This window comes from Vombatus ursinus, unplaced genomic scaffold (genome assembly GCF_900497805.2).
Source record: "Vombatus ursinus unplaced genomic scaffold, bare-nosed wombat genome assembly UNPS02009994.1, whole genome shotgun sequence".
Taxonomy (NCBI): Eukaryota; Metazoa; Chordata; class Mammalia; order Diprotodontia; family Vombatidae; genus Vombatus; species Vombatus ursinus.
Genome location: NW_020949772.1, coordinates 7,007,736 through 7,034,044, shown reverse-complemented (window position 1 = coordinate 7,034,044; position 26,309 = coordinate 7,007,736). Strand labels below are relative to the sequence as shown.

The following is a 26,309-nucleotide window of genomic DNA, read 5'->3' as shown; positions in this document are numbered from 1 at the left end:
TTTTCTTCTTTTTTTTTTTTTTAAGGCAATTGGGATTAAGTGACTTGCCCAGGGTCTCACAGCTAGTAAGTGTCAAGTGTTTGGTCTGAGGCCAAATTTGAATTCAGGTCCTCCTGACTTTAGGGCCAGTACTCTATCCACTGTGCCACCTAGCTGCCCCTCCTGCTTCTCTTCTAATTATAGCTGAATTAATTTTGTTTGTATAAAACTTTTTATTTTTATGTAACTGAAATTGTCAATTTTATTTCCTATAAATGTTTCTATATCTTGTTTGGTCATGAACTCTTCCCCTATTCCATCTGACAGGTAATTTTTTCCATGCTTCACTAATTTGCCTATGATGTCACTTTTTTATGTCTACATCATATACCCATCAAGCTTATCTTGGTACATGGTATAAAATAACAGTCTATACATAGTTTCTGCCAGATTACTTTCCAGTTTTTCCAACAGTTTTTGTCAAATGGTAAATTCTCTTTTCCAGTCCTCTTACACCATACTCCATGTCATGTATTCTGCAATCCAGTGACCCTGGCTTCCTTTTTCCCATACAACACTCCATTTCCTGACTCTGAGAGTTTTCACTGACTGTCTCAATCCCTAAAATGATCTCCCTTCTCATCTCTGCCTCCTAGCTTCCTTCAAGCTTCAACTAAAGTCCCACATTCTGCAAGAAACTTTTTTCCAGTCCTCCTAATTCTTGGTGCCCTCCTTCTGTTGTTTATCTCCCTTTTATCCTGCATATATCTTATCTGTACATAGTTGTTTGCATATTTCCTTCCCCATTAGACTGTTAGCACCTTAGGAGCAGGGACTATTTTTTTGTCTGTCTTTGTATTCCCAGCACATAGGAAGGAAGGAAGGAAGGAAGGGAGAAAAGGAGGGAGGGAGGGAGGGAAAGAAAAAAAAGATGCTCTAATCTGTGCTCTGAGTCCACCAGTGCTCTATTTGGAGGTGAATAGTAAGCTTCATCATGAGTCCTTCGAAATTGTGATTGGTTATTGTATTGAGTTCCTAAGTCTTTCAAAGTTGATTAGCTTTATAATGTTGTATAAACTGTTCTCCTGGTTCTGCTCACTTCACTTTGTATCAGTTCATACAAGTCTTCCCAGGTTTTTCTGAAACCATTCCCTTCATAATTTCCTCCAGCACAATTGTATTCCATTGCACTCCTGTACCATAACTTCTTCAGCCATCCCCTAACTGATAGGCATCCCTCAGATTCCTATTTTTCACCACCACAAAAAGAACATAGTAGGCATTTAATAAATGCTACTTAACTAACTAGCTCAAGAAGCTTTATAGTATTTATATCAGAAACTAGTTTCTCCATTCAACTGAACAAATATATTGCACATAGAACACTGCATTAGGTTCTGATGGAACTACAAAGATGAAAAATCACATGAAAAACTATGGTACAAAATGATCCATGTTAAGCACAACATACAATCAATTGTTTTTGCTCAACTGTCTTTCTTTGTTACAACCTACACTTTAGAAAAATCATCTTGGAGGCAGCCAGGTGGCACAGTGGATAGAGCTCCAGCCTTGGAATCAGGAGGACCTGAGCCCAAATCCGGTCTCAGACACTTAACACTCACTAGCTGTGTGACCCTGGGCAAGTGACTTAACCCTGACTGCCTCACCAAAAAGCACAAAACAAACAAAAAACATCTTAACATCTAAGTGAAGGATGAATTGAAGTGGGCAAAGATCTGAGTCAGGGAGATCACTTAGGAGCTAACTGCAATAGTCTAGGAGACAGGTAAAGAGGTCCTGTAATAAAGTTGTGGCTGTATGAGTAGAAAGAAGGGGACATATAAGAGAGATACTATGAAAAAAAAAAGAGATGCTGTGAAGAAAAAAATGAGATTTGGCAACTGATTATATTATGTCAGTCAGGTGAGACTGAATAGAGGATGATATCAAGGTTCCGATCCTGGGTGACTAGAAGAATGGTGGTATCGCTGACAGTAAGAGAAGTTGAGAAAAGGTGAGGGTAGGGGACAGGGGGCAGTGGAATAATGAGCTCCATTTCGGATATGTTGAGGTTGAGATGCCTACTGTACATCTAATTAGAGATGTCCAAACAGCAGGTCATGTTGTGAGACTAGAGCTCAGTAGAGAGACTAAGGCTAGGTATCTCGATCTGAGAATCATCTGCACAAAAATGATAATTCAATCCACGAGAGCTAATGAGATCACCAAAGGAGAAAAAAGAGCAAAAAAGAGAACAGGGTTGAGGACAGAGCCTTGGGCAATCCTCACAGTTAATAAGCGTGACATGGTTGAAGAATTAGGAAAGAGCAATGTCACAAAAACCTTAAGATGAAAGGATGAAAAAGTGATCAACACTGTCAAATGCTAACAAGGTCAAGAAGCATCAGTATTAAATGCTGGAGAAGATGTGGGAAAATTCAGACACTAATGCATTGTTGGTGGAGTTGTGAACTGATCCAACCGTTCTGGAGAGTAATTTAGAACTATGCCCAAAGGGCAACCAAACTCCCCATACCCTTAGATCCAGCAATACCAAGGGCTGTCTTTTGCCTTTCTTTCTATCCCCAGCACTTAGCACAGTGCCTGGCACACAGTATGCACTTAATAAATATTTACCAATTGACTGACAGTCCTACAAGCAACAGGAAAGAAGCACATCAATAGGGAGGGATTAAAAATTAGAGTGAAGATGACTGGGGGTAGGGGGAGGGAAGAAGGGGGGAAATTTCTTCATCTGAGACCACAGTGAAGGAGATATGGCAGAGGAAGATGTCTGAATGATACCAGATGAGGAGGAAGGAAAAAGAAAAGTTCTCAGTGACTAGTCTTCAACTTTTTTGGTGAAGTATGAAATGAGATCCTCACCTGAGAGAATGGAGGAACGGGTACTAGGGAAGGAATATGAGAGACATGAAGAGTGAACCAATTAGGGAGGAACAAAATATTTGCCCAGCTGTTGTGAGAGTTCAGCTCCATGGACATACATACTTCACTGAAAAACAGTTTTCTACTTGATATTATTTAAAAATAAAGTGTGTGGGGGGGGGGGGGAGACAAAAGCCTAAATTGCGTATAACATACTACAGAGTGAAAGCTGTCCCCAGAGCTCCAAACTTGGTGGCAGTAACAAATAAAGTATCAATGCCCACAAAGGGAAACAGATTAGGTATTTGAATTCTACTCTGCCAGAACGTAATTGTCAGCAACAAAGAACTTCTTTGAACAGCCCAGTTTAAGTGAAAATTTATGCTCCAACTATTAAGATAAGCAGAAAGGAACTTCAATTCCTTACAGTTGTTCCAGCTGAAAAAAAATTTACTTAACCCTCTGAATACAAAGAGAAAGGTGAATGCCATTCTCTCCTTGCTTTCCAAAAGGTTCTGCAAAATCCCTGGAACTTTAAGGATAAATTACACACAGCTGGCTTGGGAAAGCATCTCAATGGAAGAGGAATTACTAGGTTTGATCCATTCTTCCCGCAAAGAGTTCACCTAATGATCTGATAACAGAAAACTATACTTTGAAAAAACTAGTACATCTCTAAATATAATCCTATAAATTATTAAAACTCATACAGTCCAAAACTCATTTTACAAGTGAGGAAACTAAGGCCCAGAGAAGGACACAGAGCTTGTTGGTGGCAAAGGCAGGACTGATTCCACAGATGCTACAAAATGTTGAATGCTCTTTACACCCCACAATGCTGTCTGAATTCTTCTGAATTCTTTATTAAAGTGTCCAAATTCTAGCTTCTTACATATGAAACTAGAACACAGCACTGAGATGGGGTGGAACAAGTATGAGGGAAGGTTAAAAATGGCTTTTCTTTCAAATCTTTACTACGAAGAATAAAACTAGGCATATTGTTGCCATGTTCTTAGTCAAAAGGCTAAAATCATTATCTGTACCAAGCAGGTACATCTAATCTACTCCAATAGGCATATGCCAAACAAGAAACACAAAGTCAGTTTACAAAAGTCTATGGAACTGTTGCAGTTTTCCCATCTTTAGCACAGAAAAAAAGTTTTCTTGCTTTTACTCTGTAAAAAAGACATTTAATTATTCCTTTTACTCATATATGGGGTGGAAAAATAATCCTAGTTTCTACTTTTACAGTCTTTCTGAAGCCCTGAGGAATGCATCTGGTTATTTTTTTTAAAGGAACAACTTACACATTAGCTTACCAATTTCATAAAAACATGAAACTTAGTTCCTTATATTTTTACTCAATACAAATAACTGGGTCAGATCCAATTATCTTAGAAGAAAAAAATCCATTCTAAGCAGTGGAAAGAAATAACCGAAAAAATGGTAAACGGATTGGCACATCGAAAGGGATGAATTATGATATGAGAGCAACTGGTATTGATCAAATGAGATAATATATGTAAACATGTGTAAATCACAGTGATCATAAGATCACTGAATCCTTAACTCTTCAAAATCTTTAGTACCAACCTATTATTCATTACATAATTTGTTCACAACGGCAAGAACTCTAAGTGCATCTTTCCTACTCAAAATGTTTTCTAGAATGACATCTAAGATTTTATTTAAGCTGCTTTTCACAAAAGAGTACTATAAGTGACTCTGAAGAATATACAAATTTGAGTTAAAATATAAAACCAAACCCTTTATTACAAAGGGATATCAATCAATGAGGCAGAAACTACAGGAAGACAAGCATATCTAGAAGGGAAAGAAAGAGAGGTGATTTCCTTTGGCAGGATAGGGAGTCTGTCTGCCTCTATCAAAGAATCTCATTCAATCCCATTCAAGGTTTAAATAAATGCCTCAGGCAAACAGAAGAATAGAGACTTGCCCAGGAACACAGAGCCATTATGCAGCAAAGGTAGGACTTGAATGCAAGTCTAACTCCAAGCTCAAGACTCTAACCATTACATCTAAAAGAGAAATTTTAAAGTTCTACTTGTAACCATCTCCAACCACATGGCTTTAAACCAAAAGCATTTATTTTCTTTCGAAAAAGATACCAGAAGAAGAATGATTATAAAATATAGCAAGAGTAACAAGCATAAGATGCTATGACATTAAAGTTGTTCTTATAGGGACAGCTAGGTGGCAAAGTGGATAGAACTCCTGCCTTGGAGTCAGGAGGATTGGTCTCAGACACATAACACTGACTAGCTGTGTGACCCTGGGCAAGTCACTTAACCCCGACTGCCTCACCAAAAAAAAAAAGAAAAAAAAAGTTGTTCTTACAGAGCACTTTACACATCCCTTACCCATCTGCAACAATGTATCATGATACATTAGGCATTATGCTAGGTGCTGAAGAGGTAGTAACAGGAAAATTCAACAAGAGACTGGCTCTGTGAGATTAGGGACAGTGAAGTGTTGAGGTTAACATCAAGGTTATGAACCTGGGAAACTGAAAGAATGGTGGTATCTTCAACTTCTAAGGCCTTTGTCATGTACAAAATATTTGTTGCCAAAAACAAACCAAGATTCTAACAAATGGCCAAATTCAATAGCCTTTTCTCAACTCTAATCCATCTTGACTTTCTTAAAGCATTTGGTATTATTGTTCATCCCCTCCCTTGAAACTCTTGGTTTTCCTATCTCTGCACTTGACTCTGGCTGCTGTCTATTTTGACAGTTTCTCTTCTTCTCCTCCCTCCCCAAGTGTTGCTGTTTCCCAAAGTTCTGACCGTTCTTTTTTTTTTTATTCTTTACTCTCTCCCCCTCAGTGTACCTCATCCACTTCTATCACTACAACTATCACCAAAGCTAGAACAGTTCCCTATCTCTCCCAATTTCGAGTTCCCCATTTCCATCTACCACCCTAACACCGCCACTTCATGTAAATTACAACACTATCCTGGGCTCACAGTCTTGAAACCTTTTTACCTCCACATCTCATAAGTTTCCAAAGTACCATCAATTCTACCTAAACAATGTCTGAGCAGCCATCCTTTTTTTTTTTAAACTTGGATTTTCATGATGATTTACTTACTAACACTTGGATTTTTATGATAGTTTTTTTCCTAACTAATATTGCTGTCTCTGGTTTCTCCCCATTCCAATTTACCTAATATATATCTAGAAGCCAGATTTACTAACTTTTTCAAGTCCAAGTCTAAATATGTCACTCCTTTGCACAAAGGTCTTCAACTTCTGCCATGGCCTACCAAAGAAAATCTAATTTCTTAGCATGATTATTCAAAGCATTCCATCTTCTACCCCAAACTCAGTTTCCAGCTTTATCATCTACTACTGCTCTTTTCCCTAAGACTTGAGACAAACTGAACTCTCCTTGGAGATCCATCAACACAAACCATGCTTTCTCCTACCTCCAGCCTTTATTCACACTATTTCTTCTGCCTGGCATGCAGCCCTCTCCCCTTCTCAATCTGCTACGGTGTTCTCCCTTCTCATCCTTTCAAGGCCCAGGTCAAATGCTAGTTCCCTCAATGTTATCCCACTATCACTACAGCCAAAGAACATCTTTTCTACCAATGAACCACCCAGGGGGCTTTCTTTACACCTGTCTAATAATGCTTCACACATTTTGCCTTGTATAGGTCATCTTTTTGTCCTCCAACATCTAGCACAGTGCCTTACATATATTAGATACTCTACAAATACCTCTTGAATTTATTTGTACATATGATATTTCTATCACAATGGCTACAGAGGCAGCTAGGTGATGCAGTGGATAGAGCACCGGCCCTGAGTCAGGAGGACCTGAATTTAAATTTGGCCTCCGACACTTAACACTTATTAGCTGTGTGACCCTGGGCAAGTCACTTAACTCCATTGCCTAGCCCCTCCCCCCCCAAAAAAATGGCTATAAGGTATTAAAAATCTAGCATTCACATACACACACACCAAAAAAAAAAAAAAACCTATGAGAAACACTTAGGCAGAAGAGTAGATACACACAAAAAAGAGAGAAAGAGAGAGAGAGAGGGAGAGAAGATATACTTCGAATAACTTTAAGGAAAAAAAAATAACTTCAAGGACTTAAATACTGAAAATCTAATTTAATTTCCAATTCTGCCCATTTATATTCTAAGGATCTATATTTCAGAAGACATTTAACAAGGAGAGGATCCATGAATACGGTATACTACTTTTTTTTTTCCTAACAATGAATGAAGATTTTATATCTTGTTTTCCTGACAGGCAAAAATTCCCCCAGAGAATATCTTCATAATATTTACAGAGAAGGTTAAGAATATTAATAATACTTATAGAAAAGGTTAAGATTCTAAAAGAATCTATAGGTTCTAAAGAACCTATGGTATTACAAAATTTTAAATTACCAGAATAAAAAAAGTCTTTTTTTGTGAGGCAATTGGGGTTAAGTGACTTGCCCAGAGTCACACAGCTAGTGAGTGTTACGTGTCAGAGGCAGGATTTGAACTCAGGTCCTCCTGACTCCAGGGCTGGTGCTCTATCTACCTAGCTGACCCTAGGAAAATGTCTTGAGAAGGAAAAAGTAACCAAAGAGAACTGTATGATTATCCAGATAAAATCAAACATGAAAGTAAACCATGATCTACCTAAACTATTCCCAAACTTAAACATAAGGGTTAAGGAAAACTGGAATACACACACACACACACACACACACACACACACACACACACAATAACGTGACAAGCAGATATTCCCTTCCTTTGAAAATACAAAAGACTTGCCTTCAATTGCATTCTTTTTAAGCACCAGATTTCCAACCCAACCAGCCAAGTAACTCATCCTAGCTGCTAAAAGGGATTAAGAGTAAAAAGAAATTAACATGAATGTGATTAACATTAATGTGATGTAAACCACACAAAACTTTTTAAATAGCAAGTGCATAAAGAAGGAACCTTAGTGAAAAGGTTTTTCTTTTACATAGGCTGTAACTCTCAGGGCTCCTGTCAAATGTATTCTACTGCCTAGAAAGGGAAAGTTTGAACATGTTCTTGGCTGACAGTATTACAAAACATTAACATTTCTACATACAAATCCAGTGGGGGGGGGGAGGAGACAGGAAAAGGAAGGGAAACATTTAATGAAAAAATGTTCCCAAGTATCCTTAATACCTCTTAGCTTTTCTGAGGAGAAAAAAATCATCCATCAAATCAGTAGCATGCTGCAAGAACAGACCTGAGGAAAGGGAGTTAAACCAACAGTTACATTTATTTTACTCATCATTCCTAAACTTTAGACAATTTGCATTGTCTAAGCATCCGGATCCTTTAGACTAAAATCTTCAGAGAAAAGCAAGGCCTTGGCAATGATGAGTAAGAAAAGAGGGCAGACTGCTAAACAGAACAGAAAAGTTCCTCACTTTCTATTCCAGGTTACACTAGAGATAAACTAACAAAGGATAATGCAGAATTAATTTAATCCAAGCCTAAATGGAATGAGTTTTCATGCTTACAAGCTGCACTTTGACAGCTTTGAACAATATTTTCATCAGGATTCCTGAGACTTGATAAACGATGCAGTATTCCCCATGGAAACAATACATAGACGTATTGCTTCTTTCCCTGAAGGAACTTAGGAAGATGGTTCCAATCAAGGTAGAGATTCATAAATGAATGCCTTCAGACTCAAGTTCAGCACAAAAATTTAATATAAATGAGACCCCCCCCATTGTCCCAGTGCCTTCAGCATTAGTGGGATGGGTCCTTCTGGAAGTGCCATCTGGAGATGATTAAAAAAACAAGGTCTTCACTAATTATGGCCAAGATTCCTTGGTACTTCATGCCAGGGCAAGGATATTAACCCAGATGGCCTAACCAATTCCAGCTTGGATAATGACAGACTTTCCAAGCTCAAAATGCTTCCCTCTAATTCAGTGACTCCAATTTAAAGTACTCTTCTGAGACTTCTATTGTTGTTGTTGTTCAGCCATGTCTGACTCTCCGTGACCCTGTGAACCATACTAGTAGGCCATGGGGTTTTCTTGACAAAGACACTGGAGTGGTTTGCCATTTTCTTCTCCAGTGGATTAAGGCAAACAGAGGTAAGTGACTCGCCCAGGGTCACACAGCTAATAAGTGTCTGAGGCCATATTTCAACTTGGGTCTTCTAACTCCAAATCCAGCACTCTATCTTATTGAGCCACCTAGCTGCCTTCTTGAGATTCCTGTGTGGTACCACTAATGCATATTCTTGAAAGCACACCAGAATTCAGTGCTTCTGAGTCACAGCTTTAAAAGCTCACCTTAATGACTTAATGACTCAACTTTTATTTTGAGTTTAAACGTATGACATTATAAAACTGCCTAAACATGTAAAGAAATTATAGTTAGAAATAATCTCACATTAATACAGCCCTTCAAGGTTTACAAATCTCTTATCCCACAACAATCTTACAAGGTAACTAATGTAATTATTATATCATTTCTACAGATGAGAAAAAAAAAACCCTATCTCAGTGAGGTTAAGAGTCTTCCCTATCATCACACATAGAGATCTGAAATGTCAGAGCCAAAACTCAAGCCCAGGTCTCATGATTCCCAAGCCCAGTACTCTTCCCACTCACTCCTCCATGCTGCTTGCTTCCTATTACTGACTAGGATATAAAATTTCATACCAAATGTTAATTTGTAGGTATTTGCCTCAAGGTAAAGAGAAAAATGTTCTCTCAGTCAGCAAGTGAGAGTAGAACTTCACAAAAGTATATCTAAGCAAATTACATTTACAAGGATTTACAAGGGTGGAAGCAAAGGTCCTGATGGATACAAATGGGAACTTGATTAACAAGTCTCAAGCAATTCAGCTACCTTAGTAGTCAACCCCTTTTCTGATACTTTCTCCTAATAAAATCTCAGACTCCTGTGACTTGACTTTACCTATTCAACAGCATTAGTCTAACTGAAAATCTTTCAATCTATTTCTTTTTTTCTTTCTTTTTTCTTTCACTCTATCTCTAAGGAAACCAATAAAAGTCTACTGTCCAGTAAAAATCTCCCAATCTCTCCCATTCTTCACAAGGAGTCTAGTGACTAATGGGTCCAAGATGATCCCCATTCCTAAGACAAAGGGAAAGACTGCCAGTAAATTCCCCTTAACATGTAAGTTAATTTGCCTCGATGAGTCTCATTTACTTCTAAAATCCCATCTAGGGCTCTGAGAGGCCATCAGAGTAAAGAATAGGTAGGTAAGAGAATGAGTGAAGAACTTTTGGATTGTTTCCTCCAGTTAGAGAAAAATGCAGATTCCATGAGCATATAGCCTGAAAGATAAAAGGAGACTATAAGCTTTTTTAAAATTATGCTTTTTGGGGGGGGGAGGGGAAGATTGATATAACTCATAGAACTGTTAGAGCTGAAAGGGACCTTACTGATCAATTAGTCCAAGTCCTGTTTTTAAATTGAACCCTAGAGAATTAAAGTGACTTGCCCATAATTAAGCAGTGTGATCTTAGTAGAGCCAGTTTTCCTGAACTACCTTAAACAGTGGTCTGCTACATTCGAATTAAGACACGCACAAACAGACACAGACACACACACACACACAAAAAGCACATTAGACAAGAAAAAAGCCAAGAATATGTCCTAGTCCCTAGTAAATTTATTTATATGGAGTCAGGAAGACTCAACTGTCTGAGTTCAAATCTGACTTCGGACACTTACTAGTCGTGTGTGACACTGGGCAAGTCACTTAACCCTGTCTACCTCAGTTTCTTATCTGTAAAATAAGCTAGAGAAGGAAATGACAAACCACTCTAGTATCTTTGCCAATAAAACCCCAAAAGGGATCACAAAGAGTTGGACGTGACAGAACAACAACAAAGCCCTTTGTGACGTTGAAATTTTTCATAAAATCAAAGATTTAGAGTTGGAAGAGTCCTTGAAGGTTATCTAGTGAACATCTCTCCTTTTATTTTACAAAAAAAGACACTGAGACCCAGAGAGGTTAGATGATTTGCACAAGGTCACACAGTATATAAACAGCAAAGTCAGGGTTCAAATCTACATTCTCTGATTCCAAATCCAGCTCTTACACCACCATAAAAACCCTGACTCAGCTTTTGTTTTCATTCTGCAATAAATTCCCCTTCCCGAGAGGTGTTAAAGCAGAGTAGGTAGGCATTTATCTAGGCACTAAAATTAAATGGTTTCTGAGATCCTTTCCAATTCTAAAATTCTATGACCTATTTCCCTGGTCAATGACTTTTTTCTGCAATTCTCAAAGACCCACTTACTAAACAAGGGAAGGAAGCACCTATACTAACAAAAATCACAGATCTTTGAAATAATGTATAGTAGCAAACCCTTTTAAACTAGCCTGAGGAATACTAGGTACTGTTTTTTAAATTGCTGAGACAGGAACAATCTGTGTTCCCCAAAGGGAAGCCAAGGGAAGGTGGTGACTGGCTAAACCTAAGGAGGCACCAGTGAATTTACTGACTGGGTGGGGAGGGGAAGAATGAACTAAAGGGAACACTATCAGGCACCATAGTTCCCATGATATATTTAAAAATAAAGAACTCACAACTAAAATTATCATTCAAAAAAGGGAGCGCTGAAGAACTAACTTGGTTGCAATGGAAACAGAGGGACAAAATTGTTACTCATTTTTTATAACAAATACTAGGCCCATTTTCAATCAACCAATTAAAATTTACTGAATGACTACTATGACCCAGCCACCGGACTAGATGCTGAAGTGATACAAGGTGATAGAAGACAAGATTCTCTCCACCTCCCCAATCAAATATATTACAGTCTACTTTGAGAAAAAAGATAGATACACATGAAAGGATAGCAATACCAGAATACAAAAACACCATATGAATTAAAGAAATTTCACCAGTTCATCTTTATATCCTCTTCACTCCCCATGAGAGAAAAAAAAGGGAGGGGCTTTTTTTTTTAAGCACCCTAGGGTCAAGGAAGTTCTGGCCAATTGCTAGGAGGCTAAAAGCTATTTGACAGCATTCATCACTACACATAGCCCATTAAAAAAAAGTGTTCGAAATCTGTTGAAGGTACTGCAGTTCATGCCTTGGACAGATTTCCTGCTCCGAGTTGCACTGTCCTTTCCTACCCTGGTGAACTGGGCCGAGCAACCTAGAAAAACACCTGACCCTTCTCTGGAAAAAAAAAAAAGCCTGCAAAATTAAGTCTTTAACAGTTACTTCCTGCCCTCTGGGCCCAAGCTGAGCTCCTCTCGTTTTTCGGAAGCCATAGGCCCCGGGGTCAAAAAGGTACCAAAGGCACTCAACCTCTCAGAGTCTTTACCTTAAAGAAGCCTTTTTTTGGGGGGGGGGGGGGGGCGAACCACCGAGGAAAACAAGGTTTCCATTCTGAGAAACCCTAGCAGAATTTCCTCCTCTGCTTCCCTCCCCCAACAAGATCGCAAACCCAAGTTGTGATTCTTGGAGAACACAGCGGTGCCTGGCATCTGCTGTTTCATTCCGACACTCCAGAGAGGTGGACTAAGCAGGAGGCTGGACGATGGCCAGACAGAAGGGGGGTGATGCACGAAGGGGAGACAGAGCCGAACCACATAACAGGTCACTCTGAGTTCACTCCCAAAACAAAGTAGGATTTGGGGGGGGGGGGGCAGGGGATGCTAAGACTCATTTTTAAATGCCATCTGAACCAATGTCATCGTCTCTCACCGCCTGACGCCCCGCTGGGGTGGAAGGTTCGGATTACTGGGCACCCACCCGGGCTGTTTTCGAGAATCAGAGAAATGAGAAGTGACCCAAGGCCCCGAGGTCAGCCGGCTCAGGCCCCGGCCCCCGGCCCAGGCTGGCAGCTCCGGCGATGCCCACAAAAGCCGAGGGGGGCCGGGGGCACCGGATCAAGGCCACGGCCGCCGCCGGAGCCAAGGAGCTGAGTAATCCTCAGGTGACTCGGGCTCGGCCCGCCCCGAGGGGCCGCGGGGTCAACAGCCCGCCGGGGCCGGGGGGGCCGGGCCTCCGCCGCCACCCCCCCCACCCAGGGCAGAGCCGGGCCCGCCTCCCCCCCACACACACACGGGGTCACCCCGCGGGGCCGGGCCGGGGAGGCCCGCAGCCGCCCCGCAGCCGCCCCGCCTCCATCTTGAGGCGGCAGCCGAGGGAGGGGAACGAGGCCCCGGCCCTGGGAGCGTGGAGGGAGGGGGCGAGGCCGGGGCCTCGCTGCGGCAGCCTCGCCCGGAGGCCCGAGGAGGGGAGGGGACGCGGACGACGACGGGGAGGAGGAAGGAGGGAGGCCGCGTAGCCGCCGCCGGGCTCACCGGGACCGGACGCGCCGGGTCGAGACGGGTCCTCGCCGCCGCCACCTGTCGGGCCGAGCTGTCCTCTCGCCGCCGCCGCGCCTCCCTCCCAGACTCAGGCGCCGCCTCAGCCGCGGCCCCGCTCGGCCGGTCGGTCAGTCAGTCAGTCAGTCACTGCAGCAGCAGCAGCAGCCGCCTCCTCCTCGCGCCTCCAACCGAGTCTCAGCTCCCGCGGGGCGGGGGACCAAGGAGGGGAAGCGTGACGTGAGGCCCCGCCCTCTTAAAGGGGCCGCGGCCGCCCTCCGAGCGCCCGCCTGGCTGGGCGTGTGGCGGGCTGCTGGGTGTGCGTCCGTCTGTCTTTGTGTGGGCGTCTGTGTATCTAAGTGCTTGTCTGGCTGGGTATCTGCGTGTCTATGTATGTGTCTGGCCGAGGGTCTGTATGTGTTTGGGTGTGTGGCTGTGTCTGAGCAGCTGAAGCTGTGTGTGTGTGTGTGTGTGTGTGTGTGTGTGTCTGTCTGTCTGTCTGTCTGTGTGTCTGGGCGTCCTGTGTCGATGTGTCTGTCTTTATGTGGGTGTCTGTGTATTGATATCTGTTGTCTGTGCTTGTGTATCTGTCTGGTTGTCTGAGTCTGGCTAGCTGTGTATGTGTGTGTCTGTGTATGTGTGTGTCTGTGTATCTACATGTGGCTGTGCATCTGTGTGTGTATGTGTCTGGCCTTCCTGTGTTGATATATATGTCGTTGTGTGGTATCTGTGTATCAGTGTCTGTGTATCTGTCTGGTTGTCTGAGTCTGGCTAGCTGTGTATGTCTGTGCCTGTGTGTCTGTCTGTCTGTGTGTCTGTACGTAGCTGTGGTTGTGCATATGTGTGTGTCAGTATGTATCTGGGCATCCTGTGTCAATGTGTCTGTCTTTATGTGGGTGTCTATGTATCAGTGTCTGTGTATCTGTGCCTACACATCACGTCTGGCTGTGGCTGAGCATCTCTGTCTGTGTATATGTGTCTATCTTTCTGTCTATGAATCTGTGTCTGTGTCTCTTTCCTTCCTTCCCACCAGCCAACCAGACAGGCTTCTTCTTTATCTGCCTTGCCCTTGCTGCCTGCCTTCTGATCCCCCTTACCCCTTTTCTTCCCTTTCTCCTTCCCTCTCCTGGGCACCTCACACCCTTTGTCACCCTCTCTCCTCCAACCCCTTTCTCAGTTTTGTTCTATGTGCTTCCTCAGTCTCATTCTTATAAGTCAGTCTGGAACTACTCTGTCTGTTTCTTATTTCTATCTCTATCTTCTTTCTGTCTCTGTTTCTCTCTGCTTCTATTTTTGTCTCTGTGTGTCTCTTCTGTTTTCTTATCTTTGTTTCTATATTTCTTTCCTCCTGTCTCTCCAAATCTATTTCACTCTCTCTGTTTTGTTTCTTTTGATTCCCTTAACTCTCTTTTCCCTTTCGTCCCTAGTACCCTTCTCTCTGTCCTGTCTCCCCAGCTCTCTTCTCTCTCTCCTTTCTCCCCAGCTTCCTTTTCTGTCTCTCTCACACCCTTCATTCCTCCTATCTTCTCAGATCCCTTTCTCTTGATCCTCATCAGACCCTTTCCCCCTTCTCTCTTTTAAGTGCTCTCTCTCTCTCTCTCTCTCTCTCTCTCTCTCTCTCTCTCTCCCTCTCCCTCTCTCTCTTTCTCTCTCCTTCCCTCCCTCTCCCTCCCCCTATTCCTTACTCTCTCCTTCCCTCCCTCTCCCTCCCCCTATTCCTTACTCTCTCCCTCCTCTTTTTACCCTTGCTTTCTCAAGCCCCTTTCTTTCTTAGCCTTCCTCCATCTCTCTTCTTTCTAGCCCTTTTCTCTCTTTTTCTATACTCCCCTCCCCCATATCACTCCCCAACCGCTTCTTTCACTCTCTCCCTTTCTTCCCTTCCCTGCTTCTCCTGGGTCTTTGTTTGCACACACATATACCATGGTTTCTATAGCAAGTAGCTGTCCTCACCACTTCAATATATCCCTTGCAGAGCCAAAATGCTGCGCTCTGGTGATATGATAACAGACTTTTAATGGAGGCAGAATGGGAAGGTGAGCGAATCAGACTCCAAGACAACCAGGCCTGGAGCCTACAATTGAGGGGATCTATATGATTATATCTCATATTCTTTTCCAGGGCTCTCCAGTCACAGTAGGAATTAGCCAAGAGGAATCAACCAGCTCAGCACTGTTAAAAAGGAGCTACCCAGCTTCTTTTCAGACTGAGGTTGAATCCTTCTTACCCTTCCGGGACTATCGGAAAAGGCAGAGGAGGAGAAATCCCTTGAAACAAGGCCACAGACTTACCCTGTTGATTTCAGAAAAGCCTCTTTTATCAGTGTCAGCCACTTGGACTGAAGCCCTGCTTAATATCCTTCCTTCCCTCTCTCCCTAAGGGGCCTCCCTTGAAAGCCTTTGAAAGTGACAAGAGGGGAGGGAGGAAAACCCTCAGCCACAGCTTGGCTCAGAGTTGGAGCCACAGAAGGCAACCAGCATTACACTCCCATAGACCATGGCAACACCACCAGCTTCCCAGTTTCTGAGAGGAATTTGCAGCTGTCAGCAAGCACCCGGATTTGCAACTCTTAAGTGCTGGATAAGGGAGCCTCCTGCTTCATCCTGTGCCCCAGGACAAGGGAATAATCAGGAGGGCGACCCTTCTCAAAGCACTGGGGCTACTCTCACCAATCAGAGAGAGTCCACTAACTTAAGACTAATAAAGACAAAATGGGCAGATAGATGTGGGAATGCTTTGGAAATATTTGCTGCCCTTTCTTCTCGCTGTTCATCTTTATGAGATCACGTGTTTCCTAAGATAATTTCACTCCTTAATAATTCATCTTATGTAGTGATGCTAATTCAACTTCCTCAGAAGCCGCAGTATTAAGGTGATACCCCAAGTCAAGGGGGTATTTAGAAATCAGGCTACCTAAACCCCTTGTTCTAAATTCCTTGTATCATCTCCTGACAGTCCTTCCCCTCCTCCAATTTCCCCCCGTCCCAGCACACACACACACACCCTTTCTAATTTGTAGGCAGGCAATGACACAAATGTTAGCGTCATTCTATCACACTCCACTACAATCACTGAATCTTAAAACTAGAAGAAAAGTCAGAGACCATCCAGTCCAACCCAGATCTGAGCAAGAATGTCCTTTACTAAAAAGTGTCAACAAGCCTTCATCTGAGGACCTGCAGTAAGTGGGAACCTACCAGCTCCCAAAGCAACTCATTCCTCTTTTAGAAAGGAAAGTTTTTTCCCTGACACCTGCTAGAAATCTACCCATGGTTCATAGTTCTGGCCTCTTGGGCCAAGCAAAAGAAATCGAATCCCTATTCCAAAGGACGGTCCTTCAAAGACTTGAAAGCAGAGACCACATCCTATCTAAATTTTCTCCTCGCCAGACTAAACATCCTAAGTCCTCCTACTGAACCTAAAAAGTCATGGTCTTTAGGCACATGAGCACCCCAATTGCCCCATTCTGGACACTCTCCGCCTTGTCCTTCCTAAAATTAAACTGAATACCATACTGCACAGGCAGTCTGAGCAAGTCAGAGTTCAGTGGAATAACATTATCTTCATTCTAGACAGTGCACCTCTCTTAATGAAGCCAAGATTGGCTTTGGGGAACGCTAAGTCGTACTGAAACACCTTATTCTCTTCATTTCTCCATTCCTTTTTTTTTCAGCTCTTCTGTTCTTTTCTCCTACCTCTGACTTAGCTTAGATTGTACGCTCCTTGAAGGCAGGGTCAGTCTTTTGCCTCTTTCTGTATCTGCAGCATTTAGCACAGTGCCTGGCATAGAGGAGGCACTTAATAAATGTTTATTGATTAATTTCCCAATTATATTTTTAAAATAAGTTTTTATTGATATTTTCTGTTTCTGACATAACCAGAGTATCTCATGTATCCCTCCTTCTCCCTTCTCAGAGAACCATCCCATATGACAAGTATTTTTTGGAGAGGCAAATAAATCAGCAGAATTGATCAATACATTGAAAAAGTCCAAAAACATATACAATGTGTAACACCTGTAGTCAGCCCAACTCCACCATGGGGTGAATTTGAGGTGTCTTCTCATATCTCTTCATTCTGAGTCCTTTTTAATCTTTTTAATATTGTTACATTTATTTTTGAGTTTGGGGCATGTCATTATTCTTTCATATACATTGTTGCAGTTCAGTGTAAATTGTTTCCTTCATTCTGCTTACTTCACTCTGCTTCAGTTCATATAGCTCTTGCCATGAAGCTCTGTATTCATCATACATATCATTTCTTACAGCACAGTAATATTCTATTACATTCATAGCCCACAATTTTGTTTTAGCATTCCCCAATAGATTGATACTTTTTTTGTTTTCAATTCTTAGCTATCATAAAAAGCTCTACTATAAATAGTTTGGAATCTATATGATATTTTTTTTTAACAGTGGCTTCCTTGGAGTATAAATCTGGTAATGGAGTCTCTGGTTCGAAGGGTATAGATATTTTAGTCACTTTATTTGCATAATTCCAAATTGCTTTCCAAAACCTTATGCCATATCACAATTCCATCAAAAATGTATTAATGTACCTATTTTTCACAACCCCTCCAACACTGACTATTTCCATAATAAATGTTGGAGGGGATGTGTGAAAATTGGGACACGGATGTACTGTTGGTGGAACTGTGAACTGATCCAACCATTCTGGAGAGCTATTTGGACCTATGCCAAAAAAACTGAGAATACCCTTTGATCCAGCAATACCACTACTAGGTCTGGATCCCAAAGAAATCATAAAAAGCAGGGGGCAGAGGGAACCTACATGTAAAACAATATTTATAACAGCTCTTTTTGTGGTAGAAAATAATTGGAAATTGAGGGGATGCCCATCAATCAGGGAATGGCTGAACAAGTTGTGGTATGTGCTTGTAATGGAATACTATTGTGCTATATGAAATGACAAGCAGGATGATTTCAGAAATACGTGGAAAGATTTACATGAAATGATGCAAAGTGAAGTAAGGAGAACCAGGAGAACATTATACACCATAACAACAATAATATATGATGATCAACTGTGAGTAACTTAGCTGTTCTCAGCAATACAATGATCTAAGACAATTCCAAAGGACTCACGATGAAAAATGCTTTCCACCTTCAGAGAAAGAACTGATGGAGTCCAAATGCAGAGCAATACATACTAATTTTCACTTTATTTTTTGTGGGGTTTTTGTCTGTATTTTCTTTTACAACGTGACTAATATGCAGATATGTTTTGCATGATTGCACATATATAACCTATATCAAATTGCTTACCATCTGGGGGCAGAAAGGGAGAGAATTTGGAACTCAAAATTTTAAAAAAGAATGTTAAAAATTGTTTTTACATGTAATTAGTAAAAATAACAAAATATTATTTAAAAAAAAACACTGTTTTCCAGTTACATTTTAATATGGTTCTGGCTGCAAAGGCAATATGACCCCTCTGGCTTAGATCACTGAAATGTTAAGTAACTTGCCCAGAGTCTCACAGACAATGTGTATCAAAGGGGGAACTCAAACCCAGACCTTCCTAGCTTCAAGACTGGTTTACTATGTCAAACTTCCTCTGATTATGACAGGACTGAAAAAGGGAAGATGAAGGTGTGAGACATACATGTCTAAATAATCATTTTTAAAAAATTAACTCCATTTATCAACATTTTTTTTCTTTTAGGCAATTGGGGTTAAGTGACTTGCCCAGGGTCACACAGCTAGTGAGTGTCAAATATTTGGTCTGAGGCCAGATTTGAAGATTTATCAACATTTTAACTCTGACCAAAGGTCTTATTCTAATTACTATGTTTAAAAATAATGCTTCAAAATAATTATTTAAAATATGGTTGGCAGCTTGCTGATGGACAGCGTGATGATTCTGCTTGCCTGTAGAGGGATGTGATTCCCAATCATTTGTACCCCAGAGAAAGACTACTCGGGTGATATTGTTCTCCCTTTGGTTGAGCTGAGATTTGATCCTGCTCCCAGGCTGGTGAGCCCATTTGCTCTTCTGTATACCATTGTCTACCCTAGTCTATATAACATCACTGGTTTCTGTTTAACGGCTTGCTTGAATAAATATACTTGCTCACTATTCATGATTGTCTTTTGTTTAATAAATGTTTTGCTGGATGGGAGCTAAGCTGGCGGACAGTAAACTATTATCTTCCCCTTGGAAGTGAAAAAATGAAGTGGCTTTTATCCTAAAAAGCATTATACCCCAGACTACAAATACCTCATGTATAATGAACACATACAATTCTAACCAAATAACACTCTTGAAGATAGGAGCATGGAGAAGGAAGTGCCTGGCCACAGCCTTCTTCCTACTTCACCAAAAGCAGGAAATCACTTTCCCTTGGACATGTGAAATGGAGCAATCCAGACCATAGATCTCGTCTTTCTAAATATATCTCAGCAGCTTGGGCCTCCCAAGTCCCTGTGGCCAGGACTTATACTATTGCAAAGAGAAAATAATACAGAGAGTGTATAAAAGGCAGAATTCTACAAGATTCCTAAACCAGAAGTTTTCAATATGGTATCTAAAAAAGCAGTGAGAAAATTACTGAATCACTTTCATTCCTGAAACTTGGTGGTAAGAATTTTGAATTTTCATTTCATGTGATACTAAATGATTAAATCAATCAATATAAAGAATAACTCAATCTAACAAACATTTATTAAGTGCTGGCATGTTTGCCCAGGTTCCAGATAATAGATGATGCTCACACTTTCCCAGTTATCAATGGAGTGAAATAAGACTGTGTGCTTTTTAGCATGATGTTTTCAGCACAGGTGTCAGATGCCTTCAATGAGGCTGAAAACAGCATCAACGTCAACTATGATACTGAGGGTAAATTATTTAACTTGAAAAATCTACAAGCCAAGACTAAAGTAGAGGGAGAGTTGGTACATGAGTTTTTTGTTCAGATGATTGTGCACTCAGTGCAGCCTCTGAGGCTGAGATGCATCAAAGTATGGATCTATTTTCTGCTGCTTGTGCTAATCCTGAGCTAACAACATCAAAGACTCAACTAAAAAGTTAGTTGAAACAATTAATAATTTTAGTAAAGTAGTAGGATATAAAGTAAATCCACATAAATCATCAGCCTTCTTATATGTCACAAACAAAACTCTGCAAGAAGAGAGAGTAAAATGTATCCCATTTAAAATAACTCTAGACAGTATAAAACACCTGGGTGCACACCTGCCAAAACAAACCCAGGAACTATGTAAACAAAATTATTTTTTAAAAAAACTTGTTATACAAATAAAATAAGATTTAAATAATTGGAGAAATATTAATTGTTCATGGGTTGGCAGGGCCAATACAATAAAAATGACTAAACTAATTTATTCAATGCCATACCAATTAAATTGCCAAACACAATTATTTTACCGAATTAGAAAAAATAATAACAAAATTCATTTAGAACAATAGAAAGTCAAGAATACCAAAGGAAATAATAAAAAAATGAAAAGGAAGGAGGTTTAACAGCATCAGCTCTTAAACTATATTATAAGGCAGTAATTATCAAAACTATCTAGTACTGGCTAAGAAGAAAAAAGGTAGATCAATGGAATAGGGTAGACATACAATTTAAAGCAGCAAATAAACATAATAACCTTATATCTGACAAATGTAAAGACCTAAGATTTTGGGATAAGAATTCATTATTTGATTAAAATTGTTGGGAAAATTGGAAAACAGTATGGCAGAAACTGGGCATAGACCAATATCTTATACCATTTACCAAGATAAGGCCAAAATGGATATATGGCTTAGATATAAAGAGAGAGATTACAAGAAAATTAGAAGAACATGGAACACAGTATTTATCAGACATATAGATAGGCAAACAATTTATAAATAAATAAGAGATAGCAAAGTTAGGTGTAAGATGGATAATTTTGATTACATTAAATTAAAAAGGTTTTGTACAAATAAAACAAATGTAGCCAAGATCAGAAGGAAAGAAGAAAATGGGGGGGGGGAATTTTGTAGACAATTTATCAGATAAAAGTCTCATATCAGAAATATATGAAGAACTTTGTTGAATCTATAAGAATACAAGTAATTCCCCAATTGATAAGTGGTCAAAAGAAATGAGCAGGCAATTTTCCAACGAAGAAATCAAAACAATCAGTCATATGAAAAAATGCTCTAAATCATTATTCATTAGAGAAATGCAAATTAAAACAACCTTGAGATATTTTACACCTACTAGATCAGCTAAAATGATTGAAGTGGAAAGCGACAAGTGTTGGAAGAGACGTGGAAAAATTGGGACACTAATTCATTGTTGGTGGAATTGTGAACTGATACAACATTTTGGAGCGCAATCTGGAATTATGCCCAAAGAGTTAGGTAGTTTAATACACTTTGACACAGCAATACCACTACTAGGTCTATTTCAAAGATGATTACGGAAAAAGGAAAAGAACCTATATGTTCTAAAATGTGTATAGCAGCTCTCTTTGTGGTGGCAAAGAACTGGAAATTGCAGGGATGCCCATCAGTTGGTGAATGACTGAACAAGTTGTGGTATATGATTGTAATGGAATAGTACTATGCTATAAGAGATGATGAGCTCAATGATCTTAGCAAAACATGAAAAGACTTGCATGAAATAATGAAGAGCAAAATGAGCGTAACCAAGAGGAACTTTATATACAGTAACAGAAATATTATTTTAGGGGCAGCTAGGTAGCGCAGTGGATAAAGCTCCAGCCTTGGAGTCAGGAGGACCTGAGTTCAATTCTGGCCTCAGACACTTGACACTTACTAGTTGTGTGACCCTGGGCAAAGTCACTTAACCCCAATTGCCTCACCAAAAAGAGCAAAAAAACAAACAAAAAACCCCCCAGGAATATTGTTTTAAAAATGACTTTGAATGAGTAAGTTATTTTGACTATTATAAATATTCAAATTAACTATAAAGGACATGCAAAGAAAGATGTCATCTGCATCCAAAGAAAGAACTGATAAATAGAAGTATATATAAAACAATTTTACATATATATACATATTTGTTTGTATATACCTATTTGTCTAATGGTAGCCATCTCTAGGGCGGGGTATGGAGGAAAATAGAAAAAAAGAAGAAAAAAGAAATTTACATCATAATTTTGTTGTATATTTGAAAGGAATAGCAAGTTGTGCATGGTAGATCTGCAGTTTCATGTATAATTGTCTTTTTATTGTACTGTTGTGGAAATGCTTGTTTTATCCCATAAATATATATTAATGTGAAAAGAAAAGAAAAGAAAAAACATAGATTCTCTACCAGCCAGCACCACACCATCCACATGTGGAACCAGCAAATGGAGAAATTTGAATTGCTGTGGATAAGTTCACTTACCTTGGCAGGATACCTTCCAGGCATGTACACATAGATAATGTGGCTGGTGCACACATTGCCAGAGCTAGCTTAGTGTTTAGGAGGCTCTGAAAGAAAGTATGGGAGAGAAGAAATATTAAACTGAACGTGTACAGAGACATTGTGCTGACCTCATTGTTGTATGCCTATGAAACCTGGACAGTCTACCAGCTTCATGCCAGGAAACTGAATCACTTTCATTTGAATTGTCTTAGGAAGATTCTGAAGGTCACCTGTCAGGGTAACATACTGGACACTGAGATCCTTTCTTGAGCTGAATCGCCAAGCATTCAAACGCTACTGCAGAGAGCCCAACTCTGAAGGGCCAGCCCCATTGTTCAATGCCAAATGTGCATTTGCCTAAAAGACCATTTTACTGAGAACTCACACAAGGCAAGCACTCACATGGAGGTCGGAAGAAGCAACACAGGCACACTCTCAAGGTCTCAGTGAAGACCTTTGGGATCAGTTGAGAGACATGGGAGACACTGGCAAAGCGCCACCTAGCATGGCATGCCCTTATCAGAGAAAGTGCTGTGCTCTGTGAGCAAAGCAGAATTGTAGTAGCTCAAAGGAAACGCGAGATGTGCAAATTTAGAGACATCTCCACTCCAAATGTTCACATGGACTATTTGTGCTCTACCTCTGGTAGAGCCGTCTGAGCTGGCATTGCTCTGATCAGCCATAGTCAGATAGACTGTACCTTGACTCCAACATAGAGATGTCATTTTGGTCCTCTTCGAGAAGGAAGGACAACCACCAACCACGTGTAAGGCATTATTCTGGATACAGGGGATACAAAGACAACTTTTGTTAAGTACCTGCCCTCAAGGAGCTTACATTCTTCTACATGGGAATACAACACACCAACCTAAGTATAAACATGATTTTTTAAGAAGGGAAAGGATTTTAACAATTAGGGAGATCTGAAAAGGCTTCATGAAGAAGGTGAAATGTGAGCTAAGTTAAATGAGGATTCTAAGAGGTAAGGGTAAAGACGTAGTGTTTCAGGCATAGACAAAAGCAATTGAGAACCACCAAAGGTCCCTAAACTAAGGCAGTAACCTGTCCAAACTTGGGCTTTACAAAGATTATTTTGATGGCTATATAGAAGATGGATTGGAGAGGAGACTGGAAGCCAGAAGTCCAATTAGGATTCTACTGTAGTAGACTCCAGACCCAAAACTATCAACTATACTACCAAGGACAGAAGTTACAAAAACATCCCTCAAACCCAGACATACTCTGTACTTGAATACATGAGGTCCCTGGGGAGAGTGACCACAAGCTTAAAGAATAAAAGCATAAGGCACTCATGTAGGGAATATGTGGGCCCGAGATGTAGCTTATGCCTCCTGGCCTAGGATGTCCTTTTTATCCTTCATGGGGTCCCCACTACGTTCACTTTGGGGCGTAGTAGGCATCACAATGGATGAGCAGCTCCCTTGCTCGGCTGGCCTAGCTCCTTGGCAGACATGATATCTCTGCTGACAGGTCATTCTATTCTGGGCTGAGTCAAATAGGTTATTTGCCCACTTTGGTTACCAGGGTGGGGGACCTCGGATAACTCTTTCAACCCCTTTCAAAGCTCAAAAGGCCCTCACCTGGTCCATTCCCTCTCCAGCTCATTCACCTAATAGGCTAATTTCCAATTTGCCTGACTAAGCTCAGGAAAGAATAAAAGCAAAAGAAACAGGGATGTGAGGCTCATGGGTAAATCGGGGTGTCGGCCAGAGAGCTTGCTGCTACTTTCCTCCATCTCTGACTCCTCAGCAGCTCATCCACGCCCACACGAAGTTCCAACTTATTCCATTCAAAGATTCTTCCTCATCATAGTGAGGTCACTCTTGGCCAAAATAATCTCACTAATCTTCCATGGGTTAGATTAGACTCAGGCAGGGAATATTGTTAATGCCCTGTGTAATTCACTAGGAAGGGCAAATCCATTCGTGCTCCAAGGCCTAGGCCCTCATTGGCCAGTCCTCCCATTGCTGGGGGAAGATGAATTCCGTTTTGGACCTTCCTACGCGAGCTCCATCCCTCTTCCCCATCTTTCCAGTCATCTTATCTTTACAACCCTCCCTCCCACTGTATATCCTTCAAATCAGTGACACTGGCCTCCTCTCTGTTCCTGGAATAAGACACTCCATCTTTTAGCTCCCTGCATTTTCCCTGGCTGTGCCCTAACCTTGGAATCCTCCCTGTCCTCATCTCTGCCTCCTGGCTTCCCTGACTTCCTTTAAGTCCCAACTAAAATCCCACCTTCTATAGGAAACCTTTCCCAATCCCTCTTAATTCTAGTGCCAATGCCTTGTCTCTGTAGACTATTTCCTATTTACCCTGTATATGGCTTCTCCGTACTATCTCCGTCTAGCTCTTTGTATGTGGTTTCCCATGTTAGATTGTGAGCTTCTCAAGGGCATTCTTCTGTCTTCCTTTGTCTCCCTAGCACAGTACTTGGCACATTGTAGGCCCTTAATATATGTTTATTGACTGACTGACTGACAGGTTGAGTTTGAAATTTCTAATTGGAGGCAAGGCATAGAAAGTTTTTGGATTTGTGACTTGACCTATGAATGAATGAATTGAATGAATGAAGCATTTAGTAAGCTCTTATGATGTACAATGGGATAAGAGCTGGGAATACAAATAGAAAAAGAAAAACAAAGACAGTCTGATCTCAAGGAGCTCATGCTCTAATGTAGAAAACATATTATCAGAGGTTTCAGCTTCAAGTCAGATGGAAAAGTCCCATTTTTCTTAGGATACAACAGCTAAACAGGTGGTCACGTTTCCTCTTTAGTGTCATTTCCACTGATAAAATCAAAGCAATTTCCGATCTTAAGCCATTTGTCAGTGCCAAGGACTTTAGTGAGGAGAACTGTCTTTTTTGGGTCTTCCATAGATGTAGCACCTGAAGGGGCACTGGGCAGGCTGCATCTCCACAGGGGCTGCTTCCCAGGATGATGGCTGTGAGCACCAGGCTGGAAGCATTGCTCTCCCCAAGACTCTTGGATTCAGCATCATGGGCTGTCTCCATCAGGGTCTGAGGGCAGATGGTAGCCAAGGGGATGGTTTGTGGTGGTTAAACTGCCTGAGCCATGCAGCCTCCTGTCTCTCCCTCAGGGTACCTGGCTACTTGAGCTAGGCTGCCTTGCTTGCCTGGGGAGGGACAGTTGGTAGTGACGGTTGGTCAATTCTCCACAGAAGCCACCTCTCCGGATGATAGCTGGGAGGATGGAGCTGGAGGCAATCATGGTGGTGGGGGTAGCAGAGGGGGGTGCTGCCACTCTGAGGACTCCTGTGTCTATCTACCTATTGGTGACAGCTGGTCGGCAATTGTTGCTAGTGGTGATGCAACAGGCCAGCTCCTTCTCCACAATTATTTCACTGGTATGAGGAACTTCCAGTGAGAAAATAACCTTTATCAAAGTAGATCAGCAACGGCTCTCCAACTTAAAATAAAAATAATAATAACAACAAACATTTTTACGGGGCTTTAACGTTTGCATCATCCTTTATATATATTATCTTATTTGGACCTCATGACAAACCTGTAAGGCATGGGGTATTATTATCCCCATTTCACAGATGAGAAAATTGAGACTGAAGTTGTGATTTGTCCAGGGTCATAAAGGAGGTGTGTGTGTGTGTGTGTGTGTGTGTATGTGTGTGTGTGTGTGTGTGTGTCCAAGGTGAGCCTTGGGCCTACATCTTCCAAACTCTG

The 26,309-nt window shown here is 41.1% G+C and overlaps 1 protein-coding gene across 8 annotated transcripts in view; it reads right to left on the bottom strand.

Moving 5' to 3' along the window:
• Positions 1-13,273, bottom strand: part of CLIP1 (CAP-Gly domain containing linker protein 1) — a 147,759-nt gene extending 134,486 nt beyond the window's left edge. For all 8 annotated transcript variants that reach the window (XM_027853480.1, XM_027853481.1, XM_027853482.1 and 5 more), the window contains exon 1: positions 13,198-13,273. The gene's annotated coding sequence lies outside the window, so the exon portion shown is untranslated. The remainder of the gene's footprint in view (positions 1-13,197) is intronic.
• Positions 13,274-26,309: the final 13,036 nt, after the last annotated feature.